Raw genomic sequence first — 9,833 nt, 5'->3', positions numbered from 1 at the left:
AGTAAATCGAAAATCGTTAACCTCATTTAATAATAATTCTTCAGTTTTGTAGGCTTATTCGTTTTGATTTTGGGGTGTATATATACCTGAAAAATAAAATACGGAAATACTGTCAGAATAATACTGAACGTACATGTGCTAGTGGTTGGCGTATTACGTATTCATATTCATGTGCAGCTGAACAGACAAGAGGTTCTGAACAGACAAAACGGGCTGCTTCCGGAACTATTTACACACAAAATCCTGAGTGATCGATACATGTTCGGCAGTTAAAAATGTGCAAATTAGACGGAACAATAAATGAGGATTATTTTAAACTTATTATTCTTGAGACAAGTAAACAGTCCTTAGTCCGTCTCACACAGGCTCAAGCACTCATTCAGTCTAACAAAAATGAAAATTTTCAACTAGAATTTTATGTTCGAAAAGATTAACCAACTCACTGGCTCACAGTATAGCTTTTCCTAGTGCACGATAATGGTCGACGGCCACGTTAATGATATTCAGACTCCCACGTGGCATTAATGGCGGCCACTCACATAACATCCCTTCCACTTATAACTTTGATGCTTTAAAAATATACTGACCAGACTTCTTCCATATTCACAGAAACACCTCCTCCATTCGCTGCATTCCTCAAAATCTTAATAACGTAAATATTTTGTCAACGAGTAAGCTTTCTCCGACACAAGGGCCACATTCCGACCGCCATCATCGGCCTTACGTTGAATTCTGTCCTGCCTCTGCTTCATCTGCCCAATCACGCAAGGTGTAATAGTGGATTCCGCTCATGCTGCCGCGAAACTGTTCCTTTTGGAACATTCCAGAAGGCCAACGATATTCGCCGCAAGTAAGTGGTTATCCTCTTCGTCGTACCGTAGTTACATGTGCTCCTGCTATATATGCCTTTTCTCATGCCTATAACAAAAGTCTAACATTCGCATTTTGTACGGTAATAATATATGTAGACTCAAGCAACCAATGAAAATTTGTACGAAGGCTGGGATTCGAATCTGGCTCTCGTGCTCACTAGGCAGATGCGTTAACGACTAGGCCACACTTACACAGAGACTGTGCATAACCACACGTACTACCCTAGCACGTCTCCCTCCTCAGTCCAGATTCCCATTCATGCTTCAGCCCGCTTGGTGTTCCTCCAAAACTCAAACAGCAATGCAAAGGCTCTCCATGTAAACTGAAACACCACCTCAACATCGAAAGGAATGGGGGATCCCGCCTGAAACTCAGGCACACGTGCTTGACTCCAATGCCTGTGTTTCAGGTAGGATCCTTCGTTTCTTTCGATGCTGAGATGCTATTCCAATACAGTCGGAGAGCCTCTGCAATGCTGTTCGAATTTAGGGGGAATACCAAATGGGCTGAGTCGCATAAGGGTACTTGGACTGAGATGGGAGACGTGGTAGCGTAATCCGTCAGGCTATGCACAGTCTCCGTGTCCAGGTGGCCTAGTCGTTAACGCATCTGCCTAGTGAGCAGGAGAGCCGGATTCGAATCCCGGCCTTCGTACAAATTTTCATTCGAAGCTTCAGTCTGAACGTAAACTTCACAGATATCTGAGACTCGAAAAGGTCTCTGGAACTAAAAATTTTCAGTCGTACTGTGGAGTTAATTTTCTTTCTCCAGTACCAATTTTTTCTACGGATATACATTTTTTCGGTATGTTTACTCCTTCTGTCATGTACTTGTTTGCACTTCCTGTTTTTTTTTTTACTTCCTAACCAATATATACAGCCGACCTCCTATTTCGTACTTGAGATTGTTATACGTAACTTCTTAAAGTTTGGGTACCTCGTATTAATGCAAGGCGACTTCGCTCCTGCTTTTGCTATACCTCTGATGTCCTGTTCCGTCGTAATTACTTCCTTCTTTTTTGTATTCCACTCTTCTTCTACCCACTCCCGTCACATTAGCGAGACTACTTGTCTAATGGCTCAATAATGACCTTCTGCAGCGCGGACTGCCGCGGCACGTGCAGGAAGAGTGTCACATCCTGCAAGTTACCGACAGGTGTGTGGAGCCTTGCCGACTTCGCGAAGTTTCTCGGATGAGCACCCATCGCGCTTACAGGCCGATCGTAGTGGTTCCACAGATCCCATGGTGCTTACAGCCCAATCGTAGTTGTTCAACAGATTCTCGACTTGGCTTAAACCAGAGCGGGGGGGGGGGGGGGGGGAATTGGCTAGTGGCCAGGGGAGTAAAGTAAACTCAACCCGGTGCTCTACGAAACACGCACGTACAGTGCGACCACTAAGAAACGTTGTATTGTCCTGCTGGTAGATGCCATCGTGCTGAGAAGAAAACAAGCTGCATATAAGGTGCATATGGTACCCAAGGATTGATGCGTATTATTATTGATCCACTCTACCTTCCAGAATGACGGTATTACCCAGGGGATGCCATGAAACCATTCCCCAGATCATAACGCTCCCTCCTCCGGCCTGGAACCTTCTGAGTATTATTACACGGCCGTACACGGTCATCTGTCCGATGGAGCATAAAATCATCTGTAAAGGTCATTTGTCGCCATTCAGTGGACGTTCATTTTTGCTACTAAAGAACAAATTCTAACCATCGTCGCCAATGGACAGCAGTCGGCATGGAAGCATGAACCAGGCGCTTGTTGCAGAGACCCATACACAGCAACGTCCGCTGAATGTTCTTTGAGGAGGCACTGTTGGCCGCCCCTTCTTTTACCTGGGCTGTCGGTTGCTCAACAGTTGCACGTGCATTCGCTCGCATACAATTCTGTAGCTGTCGTTCACCACTGTCATCTATGGCCCATGGTGCACCACAGTTGCCTGAGCGCCGGTTTTGGATAGCGCCATTTTTCCATGCACTGTATACTTTAACTACGGAGGCACACGAATATTTTACGAAGTTAGCCGTATCGGAAATGCTTCTATCCTTGTCCCGAGAGCCAATGATCAAGTCCATTTGCACCTCAAATAAATTGCTCAGTTTCCGCATTACAACAACGACTGCATGTTTTGTGCGTCCCCTTGACACGCTTTATGTACCCTCCATGCTAGTGCTGCCATCTACTGCCTGTCAGTGATTATTGCACGCCGACGTTGAACATAGGCGGTGATTACATTAATGTGAATAGACCGTGTATTATTGATGCTTTTACTTAGACTAGGTGCATCCAACCTTGTAGCTTACCTGGGCTACATTGGAAGACGACGAGTATTTTTGGACCATGAGAAATAGCATCATGCTTTACACAAACGTTTTTTTTTTTGTTTGTTACCGGTCGTATTATAGACGTTCGTTATGGGGCCGCGGGTTGGACGCCCCTGCCTTAGCTTATTAGGACAGTGACTTGGCTCATAAGCACTGTTTCAGAGAATTTCCATTTCCTCTCATTCTGTGCTAAATTTTCTGAGTTATATTTTTTTATGTACTAATAAAATATAAGAAACTGGCGGCATATCCTCTAAGGTATTAATAAAGCAAGTAAGTCTATGACCCGGGTACCAAGACGACAAAGCCAGAGCCAGCATTCTCTGCTCACTAGGATTTTTGAGACAGCAACTTCAGCCTGCTGAGTGAGCCCACCAGGGATACAAAAAGTTCACATAGGTGTCCGTCCCATCTCGTTTCGTCTTTCTCCTCGGTCGGAAAGGGGAAAGATGGAGTCGAGTTGAGGGAGAATGGGTGAGGGGCGACGAGTAAGAATTGTCCAGTGAACTGCCAACGATTCCTAGAATAGTCCCAATCTGCAGCAGCACGCACTGAAACTGGAAACGAGACCACGCACTGAAACTAGAATCGAGATGTCTCAGGCTCTGCGGCAGGAGATCTGAATTGCATGGGCAGTTTCAGGAAACACGTGTAACTTATTGGTTGCCGCCGGACCTATCCTCTTAAATCCTGTATATCGCTGCAGAACATCAAAACTTGCCACTGACAGATCGTTTGCAGTTATTTGAGCAGTAATCAGCAGGCGTGTTAAGGGGTAGTACTTGAAGTACTATGCAAATTCTAGGCACGTTGTTAGACCAGAGAACTTCGCGGAATTCAACCGAGACAGCCTCGTTATTCGGCGGTCAGCAAACAGAACACGTAATGAGAATGCGTTCCAATCAGTCGTGCTCTGCGTAGAAGGCTAATTTTGTTTCTTAACATACAAAATAAAGCAGAATTTGTTCGAATAGAAAAAATACATTCGAGTAACAGAGATAAATGGTTCAAATGGCTCTGAGCACTATGGGACTGAACATCTACGGTCATCAGTCCCCTAGAACTTAGAACTACTTAAACCTAACTAAGCTAAGGACAGCACACAACACCCAGCCATCACGAGGCAGAGAAAATCCCTGACCCCGCCGGGAATCGAACCCGGGAACCCGGGCGTGGGAAGCGAGAACGCTACCGCACGACCACGAGATGCGGGCCAAGGCTGAACAGGGCAACTTTAATATCTATGCGTAATTTTGTTAAATGTTTTGCATTGCCATTGCAACTTGAAGACTTTTGCACCTAGAAACATTTTACGTCGTTAAATAATTTATGTTGTCCACTAACTTTGTGACTGGTAGCGGAATCTGAAAGCAACATTTTGATAAAAAAGATTCATGTATATAAAAGAATAAATGAACATACAGAAGTAATTATTTTAAAGAGAGGGTGGCGAAAAGCAGAAAAACTTTAATTGTTGCTGTATAGTTCCGCCTCATCTGGTAGTTCTGTATGAATATATTTACACGCCAAGAGGTTTATACGATAAAAATGCGGGAAGAAAGTGTTGTTACGTATGTGCAGCTCGAGATCCTACCAACTAATGCAGATGTTGTAGCAGTACGACGAAAAGAAGAAGAGAAACACTCTCATGTCCGTGGATTCTTACACAGAAATATGACCTGGGACTTAACAAAATTTATGTACGAGACATCTTACGCAGAAATAAGAACTGGGTAAGTACAAAGAACCCAATGTCACCAGTTACTGCAAAATTTTAAAACTGTTTCATATCTACAAGTGCTGCTTCCACAGTTACTCGATAGGAATGGTCCACTGTAGACCCACTCATTCATGATTCAGCCGTGATGATAGCTACGTTATACATATCCAGTTTCCACTGTTGCTCCTTCCGTATCACCTCTTCCTTTTCTGTGCCCAGTAACGCGACTTGGTTCTCCCTGTGAATCACGAGTCACGGTTCAGTTCACTGCTAGTAGGTCAATCACAAAACAATTCATTCTATCACTGTAGGTTGTTGGGATATTAATAATCTGCCACTTATTCAACTACCCTTCGTAAAATCCAAAGTAGAAGTACATAGTATGCAAAACCGTACTACACATTCAGACACAGCACACGTCATATGCTGTTTTAAAATTTAATGCCGTCGTTGCTTTGTGCAATGAGCTTGTCTTATATACATAGTAAAAAAGCAATTTTTAAATTGTTTTCTGTGGCAGCGTGATGAAGATAATTTTATTTTTCGGCCTCCAATAAATGCGGCTGCAATAAGAAGCAGCACATCTAATTCCACCTAAGTGCGAAATCAGCAGCATATTTTATTTTGCACCGAACTGTTTTCGTCGCAGTTGGCGGCGTGGAAAACCTCGTCGTGCACACCAGTAATTTTAAACTAACACGCTGGAAACTTCAATTTTTTCTCCATATGCTGTGCGCTTCTGCCCGTTGTTGAACGAATTGCAGTTGGTGCGCTTAGAAACTAGTTAGCCAAAATTTCCAGAGGCTATGCGAAAGTCCTCGTACTACTAAAATTCTTCTTTTCACAGAAGGGATTATATCCTGTAATATAATCGGATAAACAACTACCATTTCTACCTTAAAATGTGAACTACGCGGGATGTGGCTACGTTTTACTCTATGTGTTCGCCAGGCCTGGAAGAATATTCTCTCTCTCTCTGTCTGTCTGTCTGTCTGTCTCTCTCTCTCTCTCTCCTCTCTCTCTCTCTCTCTCTCTCTCTCTCACACACACACACACACACACACACATACACACACACACACACACACACACACACACACACAAATTCATTTCACTCGATTATGAAAGCGAACAGCTTATCCCTGCCACGAATCCAAAATATTCTTGTTTTTCGTAATGGTATAATTTATTTTTGTGGAATGGATGCAGCTCAGTTTACGCCTGCCATATGTTGCAAGAAGGAAGAAAGATTAGCATTTAACTTCCCGTCGACATCGAGATCAGTAGAGATGGAGCCCAAGACCGGAATGTTTCAAGGATGATTAGCAGTGCCATCCCAAAGGAACTACCCCGACATTTGGCTAGGCGCGATTTAGGGATATGACGGAAAACATGAATTAGGATGGTCGGACGTGGATATGTACCGTTGTCCTCCTGAATGAGAGTCCAGTGTGATAACCACAGCACCACCTTGCTCGGTCAAATGTCCGGCGTACTCAAGTACAAATACAGTGTAAATAGTAGTGACCCCAATTTTGCTCCGAAAACTGTTCGCGTTCGGGTAATGGCACAACAAGTAGACTAATTAAGATCCATTTTGCATTTTACGAGAAAAACGATCGATAAGCTCTGGCAAAGGAAAATACCACATATACAGGCGACCATGATCATTACCTTTCTTGTCATTACATTGCATGTGTTCTGTTTCACAGATATTCTGATGTAATAAAAACCCATAGTAACACCGAGTAAACATTTATCTTTCCATTGGTATCTCACTAATATCTTCGCAGTATCAATGTTTCCTATAGCTGTTGGTTAGATCCTATCCGTCTTTCAGGCTTCTTCCTCCCCTCCAAACTGACACACACACACACACACACACACACACACACACACACATTCACTCACTCGTAGAGAGAGAGAGAAATGAACTGCGGAAGGAAGCTAAATACTCTAAGATATTCGTGGTAATTCGATGTTTTTAAATTGGTTAAATCTTCAAAATCATTTACACATAATTCAAGTGTCAGTATCTGCACTGAAAATACAGTTATTTAAAAAAAATGGAAAAACAAATGATAAAAAGGCGCCAACACAGTCGGAAGTATTTCTGGACAGTGAACAGATGTTTTGGTCGTAGTATTTCACGTATAATAAAAAAAGTAAGATTTTATCTACCGGTGTAGGAATAGTGAAGGCCTTATAGAAACACATTTGCTGTTTGGAGAATACAATGTAGGAAATTAGTACGAATTTCTTACGATATTCAGCATATAACTGCATTAGGTGACGGAGAAATTATACAAAACTTAAAATATCAATTACTTCTTCGTGCTTCTTTTGCAAGAAAGGAAATATAATCATTTACTATCCTCTCAACGCGAAGTGTCGGTTGAGGAAGACTGTTTTTAGAGCTCCGAGTAGCACTTCCTTTATTGTCGAGCAACAGAAACTCTCTTCAAACATTACCACCATTTTGGGAAAGTTATATCTGTACAGAACGCATACTGCATCAAAAGACTAATCTAAAGGTGAAAAATTCAGCTTAACAGTGATTCAGCCTGAGGGGGGATGTTATCGGAGAACACACCGCGCGATAGTGCAGAGATGACGTAATGCCAGCGCGCTACGAGTTTTCAAAGTTTCTCGGAAAGTCGTTTACTGCGAAAGAAGCCAAAGAAGCGGCACAGTGAGAACTTCTGAAAGCACATTAAAAACGTCCCGCCAAAGAAGGGAGAAAAAGAGGAAGAAAAGATTCACTATTTTTCATCAGGCTTTGACGGTGCGTCGACAACACAGTTATTAGAACAGGGGCATAAACACAGACATGTCTTGTACGAACCGGTGGTGAAAATTTTTTAGCGAAGCATTGCGGTATTCTCTTGAAGTCACTCTAGAGTAGGCTTTCCTTAACTTTTCCTCTGCCAGAACACTTCGAGAAACTTGATACTTTGATAGAACAGCTTGTTTATTTTGAAGGTTAATGAAGACTTCTTTTATTCAGTGTTTACTTGTGTTTTAAATTGTAACTAGTAACAGAAAAATCGTAATAAACTTTTAAAAAATAATAGGTATCGTCAAAATGCCGAAAAAATCTAGCCATGTTATTAATACGCAGTTTTTCGTGGGCGCTTACTAACTTCCTGCAGAACACTAGTGTTCCGCGGAAACCATGCTATAGACTTCTAGGTGGCGGAATACCTAAACAGAGATGGTTGTGTCTGCTGAGATTGTGAATTAACCCGGCAGCACGAAAATCGAATTAATTACGTTTGTGTACTTCAGAGATACACGTTCGTTAGAGATGAGTTGCATGTAATTTAAAACAAGGAAAAGATGTATTTCATATTTCACGTCTTTTGATAGCAATATCCCTGACATTTCGTGGTCTTGCTACGAATTTTCTAGGAGCGCCTCTGCTGTATCGTTACTGGCAGGAATCCACCAAAATACCCCAGTAATAACAATAATCCTTAGCTGCTGACTGGAAAATATGATACGGTAATTCCAGCTCAAATCACATTTACGAATATTATAAAGCTGTAGCCAGGGGTACGGGATCTTACCGAGTCTCCCAACAAACGAAAAAGCACGATTTGTTTGGTCAGACAGAACGAGTGTGATTACCGTTTCTTGTGATGCTAAATATTTATCGGTTTTGGATTTTATGGAACATGGGAGTATAAAAATTTAATTAATTCGATCTCCCTGTTGTAACCATTTGAATCGTTAGCGAACTTTATACTTCTAAGTGTGAAGAATTGGCTTAACGACGACATGCCTAACACAGCCGCGATAAACATAGACCTCTGCGTTTATTCAAAGTCTGGGCAGAGACAGATATCTTGGTTTACGTATTCAGTCACAATCTCTAGCAAAACATGACTCCGGTGGTCAAAAGATGCGTTGTTTATTTTGAATGGATCTTTTGCTTTCTTAATGCCTCACAGTAAGCTTCAGGATTGATTATCCCTGTCCTCGACAATAGATTGCCACACTCAGTCCGGCGACCAAAATAAATGTAGCTTCAGTTCAAATGGTGCATTTCTGAATATCCACACTAAAGCATAGACTTTGGTTCAAGCGATTTTCACCTCTTTACGCATATGAAAAAGTGGCTTGGATCGGCCCGCCTTGAGTCCGACACTTTCAGGAGATGGCTGCAATCTCAAGATAGCAGAATAACATAGAGAGAGAATTTATCAGCTCCTTGATGGATATTACAATGCTTACATCTGGATGGTGATTATGTAGCTAAGTAATATAATGCTGTAGTTTTAAGGTTTCCAGACAAGTTCGATTTAATCATTCCAGCATTTTATTTGTAGCCTAGCGGAGTCTATTTACTGGCTGGTATTGAGTGTTCCTCTTCAGCGTGGTACACGTCTACAAGTTTTTAAGAAAATGTGTTGATGTTTCTATTCTACTTAAATTACCAGACATGCTACCACGGCGTACAAACAAAATGATGGTGGGTACAACGAAATCTGCACTGGTCTTGCTAAGATCGAAACGTGACAGTTAAATTTACATTCTGTCGCTGGATCTCAGACCAGGGAACATGCGGTACATTATATGAAATACACTGAGGTGACAGTAGTCGTAGGATACCTCCTGACATCGTGTCACATCTGCTTTTGCGTGTAGTAGTGCAGCAACTCGACGTGGCGTGGACTCGACAACACGCTGGAAGTCCCCTGCAGAAATACCGAGCCGTGCTGCCTCTGTAGCCGTCAATAATTGCGTAAGTGTTGCTGGCATAGGAATTTGTGCACCATCGAACCTTTCGATTATGTTCCATGAATATTCAATGGAATTCACATCGGGCCCTTTGGACGGCCAAATCACTCGCTCAAATTGTCGATAATATCCTTCAAACCAATCGCGAACAATTGTGACCCTGTGA

The sequence above is a fragment of the Schistocerca piceifrons genome, chromosome 7 (assembly GCF_021461385.2).
Source record: "Schistocerca piceifrons isolate TAMUIC-IGC-003096 chromosome 7, iqSchPice1.1, whole genome shotgun sequence".
Classification (NCBI taxonomy): domain Eukaryota; kingdom Metazoa; phylum Arthropoda; class Insecta; order Orthoptera; family Acrididae; genus Schistocerca; species Schistocerca piceifrons.
Note: the sequence above shows the minus strand (reverse complement) of the source record.